The sequence below is a fragment of the Suncus etruscus genome, chromosome 8 (assembly GCF_024139225.1).
Source record: "Suncus etruscus isolate mSunEtr1 chromosome 8, mSunEtr1.pri.cur, whole genome shotgun sequence".
Taxonomy (NCBI): Eukaryota; Metazoa; Chordata; class Mammalia; order Eulipotyphla; family Soricidae; genus Suncus; species Suncus etruscus.
This window is the reverse complement of record NC_064855.1, coordinates 85,669,863-85,696,967: the sequence shown is the minus strand read 5'-3', so window position 1 is coordinate 85,696,967 and position 27,105 is coordinate 85,669,863. Positions and strand designations below refer to the sequence as shown.

The following is a 27,105-nucleotide window of genomic DNA, read 5'->3' as shown; positions in this document are numbered from 1 at the left end:
ACAATAAATTCCCCAAATAATTAAAGCAATCCTTGGAAGAAAAGAGGATGGAAGTCATCACATACCTCAAACTAATACTGTACTATAAAAATGGTTGTTTTTAAAACATCTTGGTATTGGGATAAAAACAGACCCTAAGATCAAAGGTATAGAGTTGAATATCCTGAAACAAGACCCTCTGGTATGCGATCATTTAAATTTTTATCAAGGAGTAAAAATATGAAGTGGAATAGGGAAAGCCACTTTAAAAAATAGTATTGGGGGGGGTGGGCGGTGGCGCTAAAGGTAAGGTGCCTGCCTTGCCTGCGCTAGCCTTGGACGGACCGCGTTTCGATCCCCCGGTGTCCCAGATGGTCCCCCAAGCCAGGAGCAACTTCTGAGCACATAGCCAGGAGTAACCCCTGAGCATTACCGGGTGTGGCCCAAAAAACCAAAAAAATAAAATAGTATTGGGAAAACTGGTCATGTACATATAAGAAATTAATCAGACCTTTTTATAATACCATTTACAAATGTCAAATCACAATAGACTAAAGACCTTTATATCAGACCTAATCCTATTACTTAAAGAAAAAACATATACAGACTTCTCCATGACAATGAAATTAAAACTATCTTCAAGGATTAAAAAAAACCACTGGCCCAACAGGTGGTAGCAAATATAAGCGCAGATGATTATATTAAAATATGAATTTTCTGAGCCTTCAGGGAAATAATGACCAGCATACAAAATAGAACTGGAGAACGTACCCACCACACTTCTGAAAATAGATGAATACCAAATATATATAAGGCACTATGGTAAAACATTACAAGAAAAAAATTGCATCCCATAAAACAAGTGGAGAGAAGATAGAAAAACACAAACTTCCTCCAAAAATAAATAAAATTAATCAAAAGCATGTTAAAATGATGTGCTGAATCTGTAATTATTGGATAGATTCAAATCAAAACAATAGTGAATCTTACACCTCAGAAACTGGCACATCATAGCAAATAAGAAAAACCACGTGTATGAGGGAAGAAGGGGAGTCTTATTTATTGCTGATGGGAATCTCTTCTGTTCCAGGCTTTCTGAGAATATGTTAGACACTTCTAAAGAATCTAGAAATTGAATTTCTGTTTGACTCCGTATTTTGGAATATATTCAAAGGTTCCAAAAACAAAATGGATAAAAAATGTGTATAAGTCTATGCTCCTTGCAGTACTATTCACAAAGCACAAAACTCTGTAAACAAACACCCAATTGAATTGTATAAGAATAAATGACAGGGCCAGCATCTATGCCACAAACACTATGAAACACTATTTTGCTAAAAGAAAAGACAAAGTCTTATAACTTACTGCTGCAAGTGACCAGAAGCCTATTGTTGAGTGAAGTAGTCAGAGAAAGTCTGTGAAAAAATTATCTCTTTTCATATACAGAATATAAAGCATATATTATTGGAAATAGGAATAATTGAAGACATGGAAACAATGAACATGAGAACTGGTATTCCTTATGAAACAAAACACTTGAGAGGGCTTAGACATAACATTTGGAGGGCAAAATATGGAGGAAGGATTTCAACACTGAGTAGGAGATGGTACTGAAATGTGGTAAATATAAGAAACAGTCCAGTAAACTACAGTATAAGATATCATATAGAACATATATAAAATTGTATGTAATATTTAATATGTATCACATGTAATATATGTGTATGTAAGTGGATGTAATATTTATTTATAAGGCAGCTCTCATAGAAGCAGACTGGTGGATGAGCTATAAATCTTGTGAAAGAGTTTTGATGGGTTAAAGTGGACATTGGTGAAGAGATTAGTATTAAACATTGTATGCCTGAATTCCAGTGATGAAAAGTTTGTCATTTCAAATTACTAAATGTTTTTAAATGTAACTCTCACAATTTATAACAGTGGGAGAGAGTGATAAATCTAGGAAGAACAAATCCCAAATATCCAAAGAGGTTCTCTTATTTAGGACAATCCCTCTTGTTTCCTCTTTAAGTCTTTCAGGAACATTGGTGGAGGGAGATGGACGCTGGTGGTGGGATTGGTCCTGAATGATTGTATGTCTGAAACCCAATTATGAAGGACTTTGTAATTCACAATGGTTTCAATAAATAAAAATAAAAAAAAGAAGCAGTTAATTCTGATTTCACAAGTTTCTGACTTTGATCTCATTTTTTAAATATATAAAATATTATAAGGAACTGCCACGGTGTTCAGAATATCATGCCCACACATTTACACTCTGGAGGCAGAGATGGGTTTGAAATTTTACGCTCCTGAGTGTCAGTTGTTTACTCTGAACCCTGTTATGTCAATTTTACTTGCTGTGATAATTACATAATAAAGTTCTATGTAAAGAAAGAAAATAAATATCAACAAAAAAATAGAAAAAAAGCTTTTCAATATGCATTAATAAATTTTGCCTACATATGAATAGATTTTCAGATGTAGTCATAGCTGATTATATTACATTTGAAAAACAAATTTCTCATGTTATTCTCATAAAGTTAGATAGGTAAACATTAAAATTTAGGCACATGTATTAGCAGCTCTAATATAGCAGTTATATTTTTTATTGTTATAATCTAAAGAATACAATTTTATATGTCTTATTTGGGTTTACATTTAAATTAGACATAGAGGCTTGTTATGCTTGTTAATATCCTCAAATTGGCAGAATCACAAGCCAAAATATTATCTATAAATAGCTAATATTTTGATTATTTTTATCAGAAAAATGTAGTATAATATAAAATGGATTCACATATGTATTTACATATATTATCCATGATTCAAAATATCACAGGAGTAACATGATAAATATTATTCTTTAATTTGGGATAATTCATTCATGTATAAAATATTAAATTGGATTTTTCATAATATTTTTGAAGTTGATATTTATCAAGCTCATGATTTTTGATATTATGTTAAAATGAAATTTTATATATCTTGATGGTAAAAATATGGTTTGAGATACTTTTTTAATAACCAATGGAAATAAAAGTGAATATGATTAAATTCATGCTAAAACATAGTAATTTTAAGTCGCATAGTTAAATGCATGATAGATTGTCATCATCACTTCTACATTAGATATAGAATTTTATTTTGAAATATATACTGGAGAGCAGTGAACCTTGATCAACTAATAAAAAAAATCCATCAAAAGATATATTTGAACACTGAGGGTCATATATTTAATATCTAAGTACAACTCACAATAAATTTTATTTGAAATTAAACTCAATGTGATAACAAATTCATGTTATATTAAAGAAGTAATGAAAGCAAATATCAAGATTATTTCTGCACAAGAGCAGTCAGATTTTCTCAGTTTGTGTGTACATACACATTGTAACAAAACAATGTTAACAAATTCCCTGGCAAATATGAATTCATCATCATATAAATCACTTATAAATTTCCCAATATCTTACATTAGTTTCTAATTGTAAATTAAAATGACAAATCAAGACAATGTACAAATTAGTTACCAAGTGGGAAAACAAACTAATATTTTTATTATATCATATAGAAAATTAATTTTCAAAATTACTGCAATTATGTTTAGATTAACATACATGGTAATTTTAAGGATAAATTGAAATTATGCAAAGAAATCAATTTTTATTTGAAAATAAATTAGCCTGATTATCTCCATATGTTTATGTATATATACATGTCAATATTCTAATAAGAATAATGGTCATAAAGTAATAGTATTTGGATGATTTTGCAAATAAGTCAAAGAAGAATCTAGGAATAGTTTCATATGTGATTATCAATATTTCTGAAAGTATGAATCTATTAAAAACAGATTTTTAATTGTGGAAATTTAACAACAGCAATTAAAATTATTTTATTAAAGAAATATATGTGAAATTGATAACATTGATGAGAAAATTATAACTGGTAATTAAAAAGGAAGAAAAATAACATGCTAAGAAAGCAATAGCAGAAAACATCAACATTGGACATTTTCATATATCTGAAGATTACAAAAATAGTAGAGAGATATCTTAATATATCCTGAAAATGTGCAAGAGAAAACAGTATGTTGTATAAACTTCTAATTTTTGTTACTTATGCATTTTGATCACTACTATTTAAAAATTTAAAATTAAGTTAAGGTATTTATATAATATGATACAAATACCTATTGATAATACCTGTGTTCAAGTGCAAATTTATTTAAATATTTTCCTTATATTTGGGCATATTCAACAATATTCTGTCCTGGTTCTGTCCTCATTTCTAAACATGCTTCAGGACTATATGGAGTGCTGCAAATTGAATCTGGGGGCAAGAAAAATATATTACTTTCAGTACTATTTCCCAAATCCAAAATGCAAATTTATTTTAAGGATAGATAATCACTGAGAAGAAAATACTCCCACATTTTTATGTATTTGAAGTATAAAATTGTTAATATTTATTAATAATATATTCAATAGAAACTTTACCTACCTATTAATACATATCAAAGTTAGACAAAAACAGAAGTACATTCAATTAATAAAACAAATATATATTTCCAATAAAAATTTTAATAGGTATAAGTATATTCGTATTACATATTTTCAAATTTAGTACTTATGTAGTGGAGAAAATCTACAAAACTATAAAACAATAGGTCCATTTTGAGAAGATTTAATGAATATGTTATTAATATGTAATATATAATGTGTTTGCAGTAATAAGTTAAGCAAATCACTAACATGAAGTGGCTAGTTATTAGAATCATTCACATATCTAGTGTTTAAGATTTGTACACTAGTTTTCAGCATAAGTGTTGTAACTGTAGTTAAATGTATAATTTTGTATTTTATAGATTCTTTTTTTTTTGTTTTTGTTTTATTTGGGCCACACCCGGCGGTGCTCAGGGGTTACTCCTGGCTGTCTGCTCAGAAATAGCTCCTGGCAGGCACGGGGGACCATATGGGACACCGGGATTCGAACCAACCACCTTTGGTCCTGGATCGGCTGCTTGCAAGGCAAACAACGCTGTGCTATCTCTCCGGGCCCAGTATTTTATTGATTCTAATACTATTATATTATGAATAACAAATGTCATTGGAACGTGTTTATATTTAATGATATTTAATGTTACTTTTTATTTTTATTATACAGTATTTGTTCCTAATATAGAGAAATAAGTACTTTTCACTTCAGTTTTGTATTCTGAAACCTTGCTGCATTTATTTATCTCTTGATTTAACCTGAAGTCTGTCTCCCATCACACACATTTATTTCAGTGCATGAAACCTTCAGTATATGTAATTTGATCATACACAATTATAAGATCATTACTTTCTTCCCAAATAATTATTTCACTTTAATCATAATATTGACTAAATAGCTACAGTGCTTTAAGAAAATTACCTTTATCAGGAGAAGAAAACATTATGTATAACTTGTTATGTATAACTTTATTATAAATTTATTTGGATTTTTTGAAATTATTTAGTGCATTTTTGAAATGAAAGTACTATGTGATTTTTAAAAATGGTACATTTATTGATTTATGGATGTTAACACTATACCGTAGTCTTGAAACACCATGTCTTAAACATTAGCATATCAGAATGGCTCATTTGTAAATAAAAATGTAAATCATTTTATATCTCCATAAACTTTTACAAAATTTTCTTGTAATGTTTTCATATATATATTAATGGAGAAACATTAGCTCTATTTTCTGCAATTCTTTATATTATTGCCATGCCATGCATAGCCATTTCCATTTAATGAGAACTCAGGAGGCCCACCAGATGTATCCCCGAATTTCCCTAGTGTGGAGAAAAGAGTAAAACCCCACGGGGTTCCTCCAAAGGTCTGCTGTGGATGCTTCTTTCCCTGTGTGGAGAGTTGAGGAATTCCCAGAGAGATATTTCTGAAATGCATGCTATGGTATTCGGCATTACATATTCTGTCATATTGGGCTATCTCTCCCTTGTAATATCACAGGCCAAAATATGACTTCAATCAAATTCTATTGCTCAGAGAAATCATAGCACCAAAGATTACTGAGAAAACCTCTTTTCTGGATAATATTTAGCACCAATATCAAAGACAATATTTTTCTCTTTTTAATATATGTCCTTGCAGCTTCAGTTTCTGGTAATCAAGTGCACAGCCAGAATGCAGATCCTGGGCTATTGACTCTTCCCAGAAAATGGGAAGTACACCTTAGTAGATTTAGCTCTTTCTTTCACTTGACCTCTAGATGTTTTCTATTTCTTACTAATTCCTTATTTTGCACCTGAAGTTAGTTGCTAGAGCTGCTTTGAATTGTGACAATCTTCTTTGTTAACTCAGAATTCTTTTTTTCTAGTTAATATATTTATTTATTTTATTTTAACATTATTTTTATTATTTTTATTTTTTCCTTTATTTAAACATCTTGATTACATATATGATTGTGATTAGGTTTCAGTCATGTAAAGAACATCTCCTTCACCAGTGCAACATTCCCACCACAAATGTCCCAAATTTCCCTCCATCCCACTCCACCCCCACCTGTACTCCAGACAGGCTTTCCAGTTCCCTCATTCATTCACATGATTGTGGTAGTTCTCTGAGCAGTTATTTCTATAACTGCACTCACCACTTTTGTGGTGAGCTTCATAAAGTGAGCTGGAAGTTCCAGCCCTCCTCTCATTGTCTCTGAGGATAGTTGCAAAGATGACTTTTATTTTTCTTAAAACCTATAGATGAGTGAGACTGTTCTGCATTTATCTCACTCCCTCTGACTTATTTCACTCAGCATGATAGATTCCATGTACATCCATGTATAGGAAAATTTCATCACTTCATCTCTCCTGATGGCTGCATAATATTCCATTGTGTATATGTACTACAGTTTCTTTAGCCATTGGTCTACTGAAGGGCATCTTGGTTGTTTCCAGAGCCTGGCTATTGTGAATAGTGCTGCAATAAATATAGGTGTGAGGAAGGGGTTTTTGTATTGTATTCTTGTGTTCTTAGGATATATCCCAGGAATGGAATAGCTGGGTCAAATGGGAGCTCAATTTCCATTTTTCGGAGAAATCTCCATATCGCTTTCCATAGAGGTTGGACTAGAGGGCATTCCCATCAGCAGTGGATAAGAGTTCCTTTCTCTCCACATCCCTGCCAGCACTGATTGTTCTCATTCTTTGTGATGTGTGCCAATCTATGTGGTGTGAGATGGTATCTCATCGTTGTTTTGATTTGCATCTCCCTGATGATTATTGAGGAGGAGCATTTTTTTCATGTGCTTTTTGGGCATTTGTATTTTTTTTTATCAAAATATATGTTCAGTTCTTCTCCCCATTTGTTGATGGGATTAGATGTTTGTTTCTTTTTTTTTTTTCTTGTAAAGTTCTATCAGTGCCCTGTATATTTTGGATATTAGCCCCTTATCTGATGGGTGTTGGGTGAATAGTTTCTCCCACTCGGTGGATGGCTCTTGTATCCTGGGCACTATTTCTTTTGAGGTGCAGAAGCTTCTCAGTTTAATGTATTCCCATCTCTTTATCTCTGCTTCCACTTGTTTGGAAAGTGCAGTTTCCTCCTTGAAGATGCCTTTAGTCTCAATGTCATGGAGTGCTTTACCGACGTGTTGTTTTATGGTATCAAGGTCTTTAATTCATTTGGATTGTACCTTTGTACATGATGTTAACTGGGTGTCTATGTTCGCTTTTTTGCAAGTGGCTAACCAGTTCTTCCAGCACCACTTGTTGAAGAGGTTTTCCCTGCTCCACTTAAGATTTCTTGCTCCTTTGTCAAAGCCCTGCTCCAAGAAATAAGAGAGGACACATGGAAATGGAAACACATACCCTGCTCATGGATTGGCAGGATTAACATAATTAAAATGTCAATACTCCCCAAAGCATTATACAGATTTAATGCGATCCCCTAAATGTACCCATGACATCCTTCAGAGAAGTGGATCAAACACTTATGAAGTTCATCTGAAACAATAAACACCCTCGAATAGCTAAAGCACTCCTAGGGAAAAGGGAAATGGGAGGCATTACTTTCCCCAACTTTAAACTGTACTACAAAGCAATAGTATCAAAACAGCATGGTATTGGAATAAAGACAGACCCTCAGATCAGTGGAATAGGCTTGAGTTCTCAGACAATGTTCCCCAGACATACAATCACCTAATTTTTGTAACTCATAATTCTTACTGCTCACACTCATAGCTTAAAGTAGTGTTTACTGTTAAACTTAGCGTTGTGATTGTAAGCATTCTTCTCAATACCTAATACTGACTCATCCCTTATAAAACTCCCTGCTTAAAAATTAAATTTTGTCACATACCTGCGAGAAGACATGTTGACCCAGCATTTTCCTGTGGTCTGCTTTTCTTCAATATTATTCTGACCAGCCGCTCGTGATCACTCACTTTCCTCTGGTGAAGAATATTTCCCCACGAGTGTTGCTGAGACACAAGATGCCTACAGCATATATTAGAATAATAATCGATGATAAAACAGTTAAGAAATTTCCTCCTGTGTAATTTTATAAAATATCAGATACGTGTATACATATAAATTTATTATTTTTTAAAGTAATTAACAAATTTCATAAGGGATGAAGAGAGAACTCAAAGCGCAGGATCTGTGTCTTCAATTCTGCCCATTATTTTGTCACTCAAACATAAAGAGCAATCATTGACTTAAACTTGGGAGGAGGTCCTAAAATTATTAGAACATACTTTTATTTCTATTACATTACTATGATAATATCTAATTGTTATTTAATATACTATATTAATTGAATATGTATAATAATTTTATATATTTAAAAATTAAAAATAGTATTTATGACTAAAATTCTTCCATAACACCATGTCAGTAGTGTTTCTATGAATAAATTTTACCTTCTATTTTATATATATGATTTTGCATAATTATATTAAAATTTATATTTTGCCTTATTTTGGTAAATTTAATATTTGTAGAAATGATTATACCGTATGAAATTCATAATTCATGACAGTTATATATCTATATGTTTTTGGTGCCATACCTGGCATTATTCAATGTTTAGGCAGTACTCTGGAAACTTGAAGGTCAATTTTTTGGTTTTCCAGGGAAATGTGTGTCATTATTTTTTTTTAACTATTTCCCTATCAAAACTTAAACTTATAAACAGTTTTTCTTTATAATATTTCTTTGATGGTTCTAAACTCAAATTACTAATATATTGTTAAATTACTAAACATATTATTAAATTTTATCTGTTATTTTTTAATTCTCATTATAGTTAATTTATTGCAATTTAAAAATATTTTAAAAACATTATGTCCATTGTGTTCACTTTTTTATCTGTTTCATTTTGGGTGAAACAAAACCAGGGTTTACTCTTGGCTTGGTGCTGAGAATTTACACCAGCAGGTGCTCAGAGCGTGAATTACAATTTATTATATCAAGCTGGAACCAGTTACATGCAAGCCTGTAATCCTAGTACTAGATATCTACCATCCCATTTTATTACTTTTAATTTAAATTATTTTTATTTGCTTTTAGATTCCTGCTCTAACTAACATTATTTATTGGTTGTGCTTATATTATATACAACTATATTTTTGTTTCTTAATGTGAATACTGAAGAAAAATACTTATTTTTAATAAAAATTAAAAAGTATGTGTGTTTCTTTAAATATTGATTTAACTCCATCCTATAAATTTTATTTATGACTTATTTCTTGGTTTTGTTAGCTATTTACTTTCATTTATTATAAATTTAAAAATAGCATGTGTTATCAATCCTTTCATTTGATGTATTTACAACAAAAGTCAAACAACACTTAGAGTTCTTCAGCCCTTCAAAATTAATTTGCTTTTAAATTTTGATAAAGTACTTTTCACAGGAAATCTTCACTATGCTTTCCAAATTATTCATTGCATTATAGATATTTTCAGTCTTCTGTCCTTATCACACAGGGCAAAATGATTGACAATGAATTTCTGCCATCCACGTTCCTGTTTTGTTTGGGCTTTTGGATAATGTTTTTTATTGTCTAGCTATTGTGTTTCCTTTTTAAAATGAAATATTGAGGTTTATAACTGTTAATTCTGAAAGTTTATTCTTTCATCAGTTGTGTCAGTATTTGTTTCAATGTTTTGTGTAATTTTGGTTAATCACTAAGTACTTGTTAAAAATAAAATTGGTATAATTTAATTACATATTTAATCATAAAAGATTCTTATTTGCCTCAACAGTGTTTTTAGAAGTTTATCAAAGCAATGCTTGTGAACCTGGGGCTATAGAAGGCAAGAATGTAGAGATAATCTGATAATGTGAAGTATTCAAGAGTGTACAAGACTGGGGCTTGGGTCTACCAACTGTGACATGGTCAGAGAGCTTGAAGATACAACAGTGTTCAAGAAATACTTCTAGTTTATTGAACTTGGATCATTCCTGAAAGAGTTTAGGGGGTATACTGTGCCACGTCATGAAGCAGACCTCTGGCATACAGACTATTTGCAGTGGCCCATGGAGCTATCTGGATGGCCCAGAGAGAATAAGCTAAATTTTCATTTATATATAATTAAGTGGATAAAGTAAATTTTATTTGTAAGCACTAGGTAATTGTGGAAGGATAATAAAAAAAAGTCTGCAGTAAAGCTTTTAATGAGACGAAATACATAAAGGGATAACAAAAGCTAATAAAATTCAGTAATGGTAGAGATACTACATAAAATTGCTTGAAATTAAACAATGAATAAATGCTTTTAGTAAATATAAATGTATGACTCGTAAAAATATCTTATTCAAAACCTAAATTCAGCTGAAATTTATTTTCAGTTAGAAAATGTAAATACACATCAAAACTTCACAATTAAGAAATAAAAATGAACTTAGACAATTATCCAACTAGAATAGTCTGTAGTAATAATATTAATATTATAAAAAATAAAATATACTGGGGCCGGGAAGGTGCGATAGAGGTAAGGTGTTTGCCTTGCAAGCGCTAACATAGGACTGACCGCGGTTCGATCCCCGGGCGTCCCATATGGTCCCCCAAGCCAGGGGTGATTTCTGAGTGCATAGCCAGGAGTAACCCCTGAGCGTCAAATGGGTGTGGCCCAAAACCAAAAAAATAAATAAAATATACTATAAATTACCACCGTTCAGTCAATAATTAAATATAAACCATATAAGAATTCAGTATTGCCTGACTGAATTATAACCACATATCAAAATGTAAATGGTAGTTTTAATACCTATAATCTCAAAATAGAACAGTATTCAGATATAGGATCATTATGTAGTTGGTTTGCTTAAATGGAGTTACTTAGATTAGGACCTAATTTAATATGGCTTGTATCATATAATCAGAGCATATTAAAGTGTAGGAAATGAAATTTGAAGAAAGATTAGAAAAAGAGTACTATTTTAATATCTTTAAGAAAGTCTTCAAAAAACCTATTTTGTACTTCTAACCCAAATAATTTCAAGAAAATATTTCTTTCATTTAAGTCAACCACCCACTCAATGATAAACTGTAATAATAAATTATCAAATAAATTTATTGACTGAACTCTTTTGTTATTTTCAGATTAACAGCCTCTGTTTTTTACCAATTAAAGTTCACAGAGTAAACAGTACAGTACCACATAGGTTATTTGTTTGAAATTTTTATAAATGTAGTATACACTCAAGTCTAATATATAAATTTTTTAGTAGAACATGAAAAGTATAAAGATAGAAAAATAAAATATTTCACTCATAATTTCTAAGTAAAAAACTCATTATGGCCAACCATATAGTTAGTATTCATTATAAAAAATGACCCCTAAAATATAGTTCTTTTTTAAATAAGAATAATAAATTTATGACTTAGTTATATTCATTTTAGTTTGACCACATTTGTTGAATTCCAAGAAAACAGAAAAAATAACCAAGGCTCTCTCTATGTGGTTCTTTTATTCGTGTTATATTTGCTTTTTTTTCTTTGGCTACTTTTCACTGGGTCCCTGTAACTGTCATAGTTTAGGGGAAGAATTCAGGCAGGGAAAGGGAAAGATAGGAAAGAAAATTAAGCCCAGAGGGACATTGGTTCTGACATTTTCAAATAGAGCCTACAACTTGTAAGGCTCTATAATTCTTACTGTTATTTTATATCATGTGAGAAAAGTTGCTATTGATTTTATTCTGAAGTACTAGAGAAAGACACATATTTCAAAGTTTGCATGAAGTGATTTTCAAATTAATTTCTTCATAATTTTCCTCCAAAGTGGCTATGTATTATAAACCATGATTAGTATCTGTAACAAAACAAAAATCTGGAAAGTAATCAAATATGCTATAAATTAGTTATTCTTTCTAATTATATTGTTACAAAAGGCAAAAATAATATATAAATTGTAGAAATAATACCAAAAAATAAAAAATACACTAAATTAAGCAAAACACTTATACAATTATATTTAATAAATTATGCAACAACACAAAACTAACATAAACATCTGATTATTAGGTTATAATTCAAAAATACCATTTATAACAGATTTATATATAAACAGACTATAGAAATTTAGTATATATTTGAGAAGAAATGTGTAATCAGTTGTTGAGAAATATTGTGCTTTTGCAATTACTATGTCATAATATACTTAAATATTTTAATAAACTATATATATATGTTATTTTCTGTTTGTTTGGTTTGTTTTTGTGTCACACCTAGCAGCGCTCAGGGATTACTCCTGGCTCTAGGCTTAGAAATTGCTCCTGGCAGGCTCTGGGGACCATATGGGATGCCGGATGCAAACCACTGTCCTTCTGCATGCAAGGCAAATGCTCTACCTTCATGCTATCTCTTCAGCCCCATAGGTGTTATTTAAAAAAATATGTTTGTGTTTATTATATGCTTATTCTTTTAGTAAAAAACCTAATATTTGTTTTAATCAAAATATTAATATTGCTGACTGCATGCATAATAAGACATATGCTAAGTTTTATTTATCTCTAATTATATAACAACTAATGGCAATTAATTTATTTTCAGGATAATTACTGAGTGAATTCTTTGTTCTTGAATGTGGCAATTGGGTCAAATATATATAGTATGTATAATATTTTTTAAATATTACAGCAAATTACCAGATAAAGTACCAGGCTTTCCCTTTTTATCAAGAAACTACACTTTCCATTTCAATTAAAAATACAAACATATGTATAAAATATTAAAAATATATTTGTGACACTATTATATATAGCACATGTACATTAGTATATTGTTTATGTGTATGAAAACAACATACTCTCTTAATATATTTGTTTTAATATTTATTTCAATAGCAATCAAATTGTGAATTTATGTACATCAAGGTATATTAGTTTGCTTAGATTCTCTGTTCTAAAATAAATATAAAATCATATGAGAACATACATATTAACATATATAATGCACTTATACATTTTTATAAATAAAATTATTTTTATTGATACACCATAAATAAAAAATACACTTATTGCTGCTATTCTAATTCTCAAAAATTAAAATGACTAATATGAAAGTGATATTTTATTGTGATAATTTAATCAATATTAGGAGTTAAAATTAATTCAAATATTTGTTTTTTATTTATTATTTATTTATTTTTTGGTTTTGGGTCACACCCAGCAGCACTCAGAGGTTAATCCTGGCTCTATGGTCAGAAATCGCTCCTAGCATGTTCGAGGGACCATATGGGATTTCGGGATTCGAACCAATGACCTTTTGCATGAAAGGCAAATGCCTTACCTCCATGCTATCTCTCCGGCCCCTAATATTTGTTTTCTAAAGCACATGTTTTTTGGCTTTATTTAATGTTAAGTTATTGACATAACCAGCAAATGTTTTGTGAGTAATTATTTTTTAATTTTTATACTTTCCTGACATATTCTTGTTTTGCAAGATATTTTACTAAAAAACTAAAAACTAATGAGTAAATTCAAATCTTTGATTTATTATAAAAATATATAAAGACTTACTCTTATATATATCATTTGTCTAATTTTTAAATCACTGAGGTTTTATATATATATTTGTATGCATTCATTGAAAAACCTAATTTTTAATTCAATAGGAGAGGAAGTTTATGAAAATTTGGACTACTCATAAAAAACTTTATTTCAAAATCTGTTAGAAATATATAAGTATAAATAAATATATTTGATACTACTATAGCTTTAATTTTCTATTAATATTAATATTTTAATATAGTTTTATTTCTATTATTAATGATAATTATTAGAAATAATGATTCTGTGTAATTTTATTTTATTACCCAAAGTACATTAGTTTTTTTATCTGTATGCATATTTTATTGTTAAATTTCTTCAAATACATTATGTTTTATGTTTTAAATTTTTTTTAATTTTTATTTTGATCATAGTGGTTTACATAGTGTTTACAATAATATTTTAGGTACATATTTACATAAAATCAGGGGGGATTCCCATCACCCAATTGTCCTCCCTACGTACATTAGTTTTGTGAGCTTGTCCATCATAATGTTGTTGTATGTTTGTGAAAATATACTACATATAAACCACTTAGTAAGGATATCTTATAAATAATTATCTTAACCACAATTTACTTTTTGGGGGTGAGTCACACCTGGTAGAGGTTACTCCTGGTTCTGTGCTCAGAAATCGCTTCTAGCAAACTTAGGGGTCCATATGGGATGCCGGTATTGAACATGGGTCTGTCGGGGGTTGTCTTCTTGCAAAGCAAACTCCCTACCGCTATGCTATAGCTCTGTCCCAACATATACAATTTTTTGAAAAAAAAAATGTCAATAAACCAATATTTGATGGTCATTTTTAAAGCATACATTTTGTGGCATGCCCCCAAGCCACTCATGGGACAGGTGGCAGGGAACAGGGAATATGTTTTTTTATATAGTCAAGAAAGCTAGTAGAGTGAACATTTAAAAAAAATATGTTTATCTCCTATATTATTTTTGTTTGTTTTTGGGCCACACCTGGTGATGCTCAGGGATTACTCTTGGTTATACACTCAAAAATCACTCCCGTATTGGGGGACCATATGGGCTCCCAGGGGATAGAACTGTGGTTCGTCCTAGGTTAGCCCAGGGAAGACAGATGTCCTACCACTTGCGCCACCACTCTGGCCCCTATCTCCTTTATTTTTACATGTTAACATTATGCTATCTTGTATCATGAAAACAAAAATATTTAAATTACTACAAATAACATTACTTAATTTTTACTGTGTATATATTTTTACTTTAATGTGGTTCAACGCATTCTGCAAACATATAGATTAGAATTAAATAGCATTTAGTTTAATCTTCACTAAAATTAATTGTTTTCTGAGTAGTACAATTTATTATATAATTCTTCTGTAAAAGTATGTAATACCTAATTCTTATGCTCTAACCCTCATTTTTTAAATTAAATCTTTCCTCATTAATTACATTACTCTTCTAAGTTGTGTGTATTATTTTCAGCTGTAATTAGCCTTAACTATTTTATATTTAATATTAAATGCATATTGAAGGGCATAATTTTATGTATTTTACATTGCAGTGTCAGAAGCTACCTAAGTTATTGTAAAGGATCACTTGTATTAATATATTTTATATAGTTTGTAGTATTTAAACGGCTATTAAAGAATATATACAAAGATATATAGGAAATCTAAAAATTACTTGTGTTTAATTAAGGTCATCTGTGAACTGAGCATGGTTGAATAATTAAGGATATAATTGCTATAGCCATGCTTTCAGGCAACTCAGACAAGTTTTAATTTATTTGCATATTTCTAACAATTAGAATTTCTAATCCAGCTATTACAATTAGCTCTTACTTTATATACTTATACAGTGATAGTTTTTTATATTATTAGCAGTATTTTGATATTAATGTTAATAGTATTTTAATATAATATTTTGACAGATGCATATTTTAATAGATGTGGCAGTTTCTTCAAAAATCCATTCAGGTTTGCATTGAGTATGTTATTTTTACACAGCTCTGATGACATCACTTCTTAGTTGTACCTGAAACATTTAATCCTCTCATACCTTATTAAATACCCAAATCCCATTGTCTTTCGTGTCATCAATGACTTATTTCATTCCCTGCCCACCTATTCTCCTTTTCCTTATCCTATTTCTTTCCTATTCTAACTTCTCCAATTTTCAGGAGTAGTATACTTATTTGTGTGAAAGGCTGCATATCCTTTATTTTTTATTTTATAAGAAGATATTCCAATTACTCTTCAGAGCTAAAGATATATGAGTATGGCAGCCCATTAGTAGAACTTTTTTCATTTTTGGAAAGAATGAGAGAGTGTCTGATGGTTTTATTTTGTGGATCACATAATGTTTCCATTATTCAAATAACACTATGATAAAGTGATAATGTTATTGATTTAAAAATAAATCATATGAATATTTTCTGAGGATAAAAATCTACCAAATGAAAAATATACTAGTATAATATTCAATATGATAACCTAAATTTTTTTCAAAAGTTTTTATAGTTGTAAGATGCACTGAAATTTCATATATTTTTAGAGTTTAAGATTAATATGAGAGGAAGCCAAAATATATTTGAGTGGATTAGAGGATTTTAAAAGTTTACAGAGGGGTCAGAGCCAATAACATCACACATAGGGCTTTGCTTCTCACGTGGTAGACTGGATTTGATCCTTGGCATCCAACATGGTCCTGCGAACCTGCCAGGCAAGATTTCTGAAAGCAGAGCCAGCCTAAGCACCACAGGGTGTGGCCCCAAAACATAAAAAGGTTTATAAGCTGAAACACCTAATCATTTGCATAGCAATAGATAAATAAATGGAAGAAACTGATTATCTGAAATAGTGATAAATTCAAGTTAAACATTATGTTCTTTAACATAAGCAAAGCTATGTAATATATATGTATATATCTGTATATATACATATATATGTATATATATATATATATGAAGAAAATCGAGTTTATTGGAGAATAGAAGTGATATCACTCATGATGGACAACACAAGCTGATTGAAGCCCTTATATGTGGGGGTGGGCAGTTTCAGGGTTAAGAAAGAAATAATATAGAAGGCCTCATTGGCTATGCAGAAGCTGTTCTCCAACAGCTGGTGGATGGCCAGGGTGACATTGTAGGGCTCCACTACTGTGTCTGACACCTTGAGGCAGGGCATGACCCTGAAGGTAATCTGAATACTCCTCCTGAATCTTCTTGATAACCAGGGTGCCCATCCTGGAACCTGTGCCACTCCCAGTGAGTGAGTCTTCTGGAAGCCTTGCACACAGTCACATTTCTCCAACTCTTTCTGCAGGACATCTATAACTGGTTCCACCAACTCTGCAGCTTCTATGTAGTGGCCTTTGGCCCAGTTGTTGCCTGCATTGTTCTGACCAAACAAAAAGTTTTCTGGCCTGAAGTGCTGTTCTAGTTTTGATATTATCCATAGAGCCTGGCTCCAGGTCTACCGAGATGGTCCGAGGGACATATCTGTTATCAGTAGCTTGACTCTAGTAGTAGACTTTGATTATTTGCAGTTGTAGGCTACTGTCACCAAGATATCTACCAATAACATTTATCCCATGCTCCTCAATGATGATCAGAACTTAGTGCTAATATATTTATGAGAGATCTCATATATAAGATGTATATTTATATTCACCCAAATTTTAATGTTGAAATAATTCAAATTTACTGCTTTAGCCTTTAATTATTAGATCATGAGACAAAAGTCTAATAAAAAGAATAAAAGTCCTTATAAGTGTGTACCTAGCAATACACTATATTACTGCCTGCCACATAAGTCAATAAGGCTAGAGTTGGAAGCATGTGTATATATATATATATATGTATATATGTATGGATATATATTGTACACATATATTTGGTATATCCTCAATTGATAAATGAACTTGGATTTACAGAATACAAACTGTGAAAATTAATGTTACTGTTTGCATAATCTACTTTAGATTACCTTACCAAAATAAACAGAAGAGTTTATGATCAACAATCAGTTTTAAAATCCAATATGTGAGGATTGGTATATATGATATATAAAAGGAAAATGCATTTTTCTTTCTTTTTTTGCTTTTGTGAGGTAGCTTGGTCATAACCAGCAAAGTGCAATACTGTTTTGGACTCTACTATGAATTTTCCAGACATGTTTGTTGATAGAGAACATTTGGCAAATTCTGGGGATTGAAAGTTGGTCAACTGTACGCATTTTAGTTATAAGAAAATTATTTCTTTATGCAGAGATATAGAATTATGTTACAAAAATAAGTTACCAAATATAGTCTATTTTTCTAAAATTTGCTTCTGTAGGTAACTGCAGCATCAAAATTTAAAGTACATTACCATGTTTTATACAAATATTATTTAATTAAAATCTAATTTTTAGTAAAAACATCTTGAAGAAACAATCTATAAAATCTCTTAGAATTTTAGTTTGTCTTATGCATTCCAACAACGTCGAAATATGAAGTTGCATTTCAATATTCAGAAACAACTTAGTAATTTATTATTGAATTGATTAACAAAATTTTAATCTATTAGAAAATTTTTATTCCTAACTATTGAAGAAATACTTTTGTTTGTTGGTAGTGAAGGATAAAATATTTTATTAAAAGAAGATTAGTGACAGATCTGTGAAAGGAAAGAAGATTAATATGTGCTTAAGAAAAAATATGGACTTCTCTAGAGTAGAAAATAAGGAATACTCTGATTTTAAAACTCTTGTACTTCTATTAATAAAGCACAGTTATTATGGTACATGATGATACAATATTTATTAGCCAAAATAAACATTTAGCAAACAGAAACATTTCATGATTTTTAACGCAAATCTAGAATTAAAATTTCAAATTTCATTTTGAATATCTTTGTACTTATTTTTAATTATCAGTCATTAGGTACTGAAGATTTTTACCTCTTTATAATGTATAAGATTGTTAGTAACATCTTAGAATATTTCTTTTCCTAATTTAGTAAATATACACTTAATTTATTTTATTACTAGCTATTAGTAAACCACAAACTACTTAATAGAATTATGTTATTATTCAGGCACATGTATGCTATATTCTCAAAAAATATTTTATCACTGATACTTTCAAAATTACCTATTTATACAAAGAAATAAAAAAAAAACTCATTTTGAATTGCTCCCAATACCCCAATAAAACTACACTTCTTGTTAGAACTAAGGCTTTCAGTAAGTAGCAGGCCTAGTTTAAGATGATTTAATCATAAAAACTTTTGGAAGCATGAAATTGGTATATAGAGAAATAAAATTTATGATAAGATGTTTTTATATTTGACTAGTATGTATATAGTGTAATTTCCATAGTTTGAATTTTCTAAATGTAGAGACTGGTAAGATGTTTAGTGAAACACTTATCATGGGTACTGCATAGTCATAGAGTACTGCAGAGTAAGTTCAAGGAGATACAAACATTTTTGAACTAGAAATCACTGTATTTCTGGGTAGAATATGAACTATTAAGCTTGCTCCAATTATCTAAGTATTATCAGGAATGACTCCTGCTCCCTATGCACTGCCAGAGAGATTTACTCAAAACAGAATAGTGGATAAATGATACGTTTATAACAAATGCTTTCCATAATGTCCCAATAAACAATCTGTGAAACTTAACAATATATACCATGAGGATTGTTAAATGTTGATACTCTCTGATATTATGATGCAAAAAATATGAATCAACAATTCTTCCAATTGTATCTGATTTTTTGTAATCATCCTATTATTCTTAGAATAGGAATTGTCATTTATTTAATTTATCATTATTTTTCTAGCATTTAAAAGATTCTATAAACAATACATGAATTTCCATTATATTTTCTATATTTTACTTGTATATTTAGAAAAATTAAAATATGTCAAACATTTTTTCCTAAATGCTATATAATTTAACATAGTTTCCTCTTGTTTAAATTACTTTCTGATTTTTAAATTTTGATGCTGCCTTTTTAAAGCCCTGAATTGGTTCAGAAATTTGATTTTGTAGTGAAATAGGTACATTTCAAATTTAAACCTCTGCATAATACCATTTCCTTAAATATATTTGAATTTATATTTAATTTTAATTTTATCGAGATAATATTTCTACATTTATTTCAAGATTGGATTAGAAACATTTTAAATAATTAAAAATATATTTGAACAGTTTCAATATATATATAGTGTCTAAATACTAAACAACCCTAACACTATTTCTGTATTTAAATTTTTATTAGCAATGCTCTAAAAGGACATAGAAATTTCCTGTAAAAGTAGAGAACAGCTGAAACTTATCAAGTGTATTTTATGCTATAATGATCTACTATACTGTCAAGAAATTGACAGCCTTGAATTGCTGTTCAGATTTGTTGTAGTTAATAATCCTGAGTGTTATAGGGTTATATTTAAAACATATTAACTTACTACACTATTAAATGTCTATAGATGAAATGCATGTTACTATAGATGAAGAATATGGGTCTATGTACATTTAGAGATAATTTGATTTCATTTGGAATGATTTATATGTATGCATAGTGATAACTTAATCCACAAGCGATGGGCAAGCAATTTATTTCCAACCATTTGGAGGAATACCAGACAATAATTTATATAACTTTTAATAAGATGCTGCAGTCAAATCAAATATGACATTGAATTATGCTGAATTCTTATTACTGGACACTTTATCTTGGGCACAAGGTTTTAGACATTTTTGTAGCAATAACAAATTGTTCTTTCTTTCTTATATAGGAATGCACTAATTTTATGCACACAGAAAAATAATACATAATAGCTCTAAATTAAAACTGATAATATGCAGTACTGGATATATTTATTTCAATGGAAAATATATCAAAATATCAGGCACTGAAACAAGTATATATTGGTACACCACATAAACAACATATTTAATTTCACAAAAATATTATTTCCTTTAATCTTAATGAAACTAATATAGACTAAAATTAATACATTTTGTTTTCTAAAATAATGAAGACTTATTTCTATTTTATTTTCTTACTTAGTATTTATTGAATTATTATAGTATTTAAAATAGCACATACATTTTATATTTAATATAATATTTTTATGAAACATATTCTAATGTTTTTGTGAGTTAAAAATATATTCCAATGGGTAAGGCACTTGCCATCTCTGTAGCTTACTTGGTTTCACTGCCCAGCACTGAATATGATCCAAAAATCAAGGACTAAAACTTGAGCACCACTAGGGTGCACCAACACATTTTTTTGGCTATTATAATAATTATGTGACTAAATATATGTAAACATCCTATGGGAATGTATAACACTAGAAGGTTTTAAGATGAGACTAGATTTAAGTCAAATATGAGAATGTAGTCTTTCTTTAAACTGTTCTATTTAAAACTATTTTGTATAACTTCAGTAGTCTCACAATGCGAACAAATGGCACACATCTTTATCAAACAATAAAGGGTGGCAACCTATTTAAGAGTTTAGATTCAGACTTAAGGTTCGTTTTGTTCCTGGAACATATTTCTGATAACCTAAGCTTAAATGTGGCTACTGACAAGTTCTCACCTCTGATGAACAAAGAGAGAGCAGTGGTCTCAGGAGAAGGCAAAGGGTAAAAGTGCTCTGTGCTTCTTGACAGTATTAGCAATCCCACAGGAAAGGTGAAGACCTATCATCCTCTAAAAATGAGTTCACTCAAAGGGCATTAGAAAGAATGTGTGGTAAGGAGTTTATTTCTGTGGAGTGAGAATTCTCTATAAATTTAGACATATCTACTGATGAAATTTACACAAAACAATTGCATTACTAATAATATAAAATTGTTTATGAACTTTTATTTCAAAACATTAAATTTTTTAATACAAAGTAGATTAAGTAGCGGCTCTATGTTTGATAAACTTCATTTAAATCCATGTTTCCCTTAAATTGCTGAATATAAAATTTTCAGTATAGAGAGATGGGACAAAAAAAAAAAGAAAAATGGAATTGCTTTCATTCATTTGGGGGAAATTAATTTTAGTAATCTTCTGTTAATTGGTTTAAAATTCTACAACATAAAACACATCATGTATTATTTTATAATAATTATATGAATCATTTTACTGGAGGCCGGAGCTATATCCCAGTGGTAGGGCATTTGCCGTGCAAGCAGCCGATTCATGAAAGACAGTGGTTCAAATCCCGGAATCCCATATTGTCCCCCCATCCTGCCAGGAATGATTTCTGAGCATTGAGCCAGGAAAAACCCCTAAGAGCTGCCGGTTTAGCAAAAAACAAAACAAAACAAAACAAAACATAATATAACAAAAACACATTTTACAGAATTTTATCATATATTAATTTAAAAGCTGTGAAACAAGCTAAAATGATTACAGGATAATATATGAACACTATAAAATGAAGTTATAGGTAAAATATCAGATTGATAACTGTTAAGCAGCAATGTATTGTTTACTTCATTTCTTTGCGTCAAAATTATAAACTGCAGATCGAGGTTTATTTAATTCATTCTATTTAAACCTCCCACAGTTGTCATAACTACTTATGTATGTTTTTATTTGGTGCCATATTCATTTACTTTTATAGAGCAACATAATCTCGTACACAATTATCAGGTTGTTCCCATAGTGTTGAAAGATTTTGAATATGATATTACAAGAAAAAAATTATCTTATGAATTCTAAATATCATAATGTACACATCAAATGTATTTGAGTTCCAAGCCTTAACATAAACTTTTAATCATTTTCTTGAATCTAAATCTTTTATTAAACATCTATTTTAAATAAACTATATTACTTTGTCTTTACCTGAAACAAAAATATTTTATTTTAACTAATGTGATTGGATTCTTAGTAAGAAATTCATTTTTAAAATTATAAGTCTCGGGGCCTGAAAGGTGGCACAGAGCGGTAAGGTGTCTACCTTGCTGGCGTTAACCTAGGATGGAGTGCGGTTTGATCCCCAGGGGTCCCATATGGTCCCTCAAGCAAGGAGCGATTTCTGAGTGTATAGCCATGAGAAACCCCTGAGAGTCACCGGATGTGGCCCCCAAAGCAAAAATAAATAAATAAATAAAAGTCTCATTTTATTTTCTTCTTTTGATAACCTTATAAGTGAGTCTAATGTAAAATAGATTAGTTATCCTTATCATACTTGTCAACACATTCCTTTTAACTAGTAACAATTAGAATAATAAAATATCTAGAAAAAATAAATATAAAAATTTGTTAAATTCTTTCTTTTTTATTTGTAATTTTGGTAAAATATCTATCACCTTTAAGTTGTTTGGGAGCCAGAGCAATATAGCCCAGTGTGTAGGGCATTTGCTTTGTGTGTGGCCCATACTTTTCTATCTCCCACATCTAATATGGTCATCTGAGCTTGTCAAAGTAATTTCTGAGTGTAGAACCTAGCATAACACCTGAACATTTCTGAATGTCACCTGAAAAACAAAAATAAAACAAATCAAAAGTTTCCATATCATATTTATTTATAAATCTAAAGACATTAACTATATTCTTATTAAGCAACAATCTTTTCTTCAGAATGTTTCATCTTAAGAATCCTCTTATCTTTCAAAATTAAAATTTTATAATTTATAAATAGTATTGTTTACCTCTTGTTTAAATTCTTTGAAAACTGTAATTTATTTCTGTGCCTATAAATATGAGTAGATAGCTCAAATAAATGAAATTAAATTTTATCTTTTCCTTTGTGAAAGGCTTATTCTCTTTAACATGAATTCAAGGTTCCTTTGATGTAGCAAGTGTCAAAATTCAATTGTTTTGTGATGTTGAGCAATAGTCCTCTTTATATTTATCTGTATATAGTGTACAAAAATTTATATATAATATCAAATTATACATATGTTTTATATAAGTGTACATATATTTTATTGCTTTATCCATCAATGATTACTTCATTTGCTACCATTATTAGTCTAATTTAGAGATTCTATGAATGTGGTTATATAAATATATGATCAAGTTCATTATTTTAGTCTTTAAGGAATATATATTAGAAAAAACATGAAAGCAAAATAGTAAGCACATTAATCTTTTTTTTTTGTTCATTTTTATTTTGTTTTTGAGGAATTACTTTACAATATATCCATATCATCTGCGTCAGCACGTAACTGTATTAACTTCTTAGGGTAAAATAACTCTGAGATATAAAGAGATTATTTCAGTATCAGATATGAGATGTCATAATGTAAAATGACACAACAATGCTAAAATAGATTGAATTCCGGGGCAAAGAGGATTCATGGAGTTAAAGCGTTTGCCTTGCATGCAGAAGGATGGTGGTTCGAATCCTACATCCCATATGGTCCCCTGAGCCTGCCAGGAGTGATTCTGAGCATAAAGCCAAAAGTAACCCCTGAGTGCTGCTGGGTGTGACCCAAAAACAAAAACAAAACAAGACAAAAAAATAATTCAATTCCACAGATCCAAAGAAAAATGTGATGTAATAATTAAAAAAAAGAATGGAAACAGTGAACATATATAAAGTTACTAAATGTAAAATATTTGGTGAGAGTGCTATCTTCAGATATGAAGTTGAAGATAGAGAATGTTACAATTTATATAAATAGATTAGTTTTAAATTATATAAATATCAGAATTTTATAAATATTTGTGGTTAAAATAAAACTTTATGGGGAAAAATGTTTCAATATATATCAACATTTCAGATTGTAACATAAAAATGTCTGCAAATATTTTGGGTTGCCACAATTGACTTCAAAATAATGCTTTTTTTTCAGTAACTTTGTAAGCAAGGGATACTGTTAAAGATAGTACAGTGTGAAACAAAGAAGCATCTAACCAAAATTAATAACATTAAGGTTTTAAAATGTTAAAAATCTTGTTAATTTTAAAGCAATAGGAATTACTGGGAAAAAAGTGGTTGGAGAAAGAATATGTACTGTAGAAAAAAATAAGAAAATATGCATTCAAAAGCTTGGTAAAAAGGCAAGAAACTTAGCAATTCCAAGGAGAAACAAAGATGCAGACTAAAACCGAGACAGCAAAAATAGAAAACATCTAATCAGTCTCCAAGGTATAGATAGTTGAAATCAGTTATGTGACACAAATGCTACAAAACTTGATCTATAGGGATGAAACCTATATAAGATAAAGATTTCAAATGGGTGATTTTTTTACTTTAGGCATTTTTCTCTCCTAATTGAATGTTTTTTAAAAACAGTTATTAAATAAATTACTAAAAAACATGCACATTGTATCAGATGGACAACCTGAATAAACAGAAATATTTCTTAAATAATTAATTTATTAAATTTAAGTAATAATGAGTATATAAGTATAACTGATATTTTTCTTGAAAAACATATTGCGCAGTTTTCACGATTTGCAAAATATGTATTTCTGTATCTTGCAAATTCCTTAAAAATTAATATCGGACTAAGCGTTTCATGATCAATAGAATTTAAAAGAATAAACATACCTATAAACTACTTTCACTTCACCCTCATTATATCTTAGATTAGAATAGATTCTAATAATTCAATGCTTTCTAAATTAGGTTGTATTTATATTCAAAAGCATCTTTTCCAAGAATATTTTCATAAATCAATGACTTTACTTCTGTGTAATTTAAGCTTTAATTATCTTGTAGAAATTAGTTTGATTTTTTCATTAGATTGACCATTTCTTCTATTTTACACCATATCAAGTCATGAAAATATCTTCCAACTTGCACAAAAAAATGTGGAAAGAGGTCATCCTGATTTAGGGCCAATAGTAAAACTAAATTATCCCCACCATTAATGCTGATGTTACAGTGGTAATTACCACATAATATCTAGTGAAATTATTCTGTGAGCAATTTCCTTCTGCATTGATTACCACCTGGACTCACTTTTCTAATTGGTTAAATAATAGCAAGCAATAATTGAAGAAAATAGAAAATAGCTGTATTCATTTAAGAAGACACTGATGACTCAATCTCAGAGAAACAGAAACTAACATAAACTTCTATATGGAATCCATAAAATACATTACATGAATAAAATAATTAAAGTTTTAAATTGGTATGCTGCAATTTTTTTCCTTTAAAAATTTCAAAATTATTCAACAAGTAATCTATATAGTAATCTAATCTAATCTTCCATCAGATTTTCTGGGGTTGATTTTGTGCTGCAGGATTAAGATATCACCAGCTATGTTCCTAAGCCAAAATTAAAGAAAAACATTTATGTTAAATTACAAGCTATTTTTATTATGTGAGCAATGTTACTTATGTGTAAAAAGCTTAGTAAGACATTCAAATTCTAGTCCAGGTCTCCTAAAACAATGTTACCATAACTAACATGAATATACAAATATGAATGTTCAGATTAATATGAACACTGCAATTGATTTATAATGATACTACTATTTATTATGTGTTTCATTCCAAAATGCATCAAAACGTAATATTTCTATGCTATATATGTATATTTTAAATAAACACATGTACAAAATATAGCATTATCCTCATAAATAGAAAAATAACTTCATATAGCATAGTTAGACAAATAGCAAAACTTTTGCAATTAGTGTCAAGTTTCAAAATAACTTTGATACAGGTTATCAGGTTTTGTAAAAAGTAATCAGTGTGTAATAGTAATTAAAAGGCTTGCAATTTAGTTTTATGATGAATCATGGAGGTACTAAATCTCTAGCTAAGATTTAATATCTACTAAAATGTGTAAATAATCTTGCATGATTATTCAAAATTATATCTTTGTATCTAAATAGCCCATAGCATATTGGCATGTATAAGAAATAACCTATGAATAATTTTTAAGTAATATACAATTGAAGTTTAGGAAAGTTTTGCATTATGTATACATTTTATATAAATATTAAGAGTTTAAAACATTTGATTAGTATAAAATTATAAAATTTTAAAAATACTATCTGGGGCCCGGAGAGATAGCACAGCGGTGTTTGCCTTGCAAGCAGCCAATCCAGAACCTAAGGTGGTTGGTTCGAATCCCAGTGTCCCATATGGTCCCCCATGCCTGCCAGGAGTATTTCTGAGCAGATAGCCAGGAGTAACCCCTGAGCACCG

General features: G+C 29.7%; 1 pseudogene; it reads right to left on the bottom strand.

The window, feature by feature from the left end:
- Window positions 1-16,969: 16,969 nt before the first annotated feature.
- Window positions 16,970-18,229, bottom strand: LOC126015978 (tubulin beta-2 chain-like; annotated as a pseudogene).
- Between the last annotated feature and the right edge of the window lie 8,876 nt (window positions 18,230-27,105).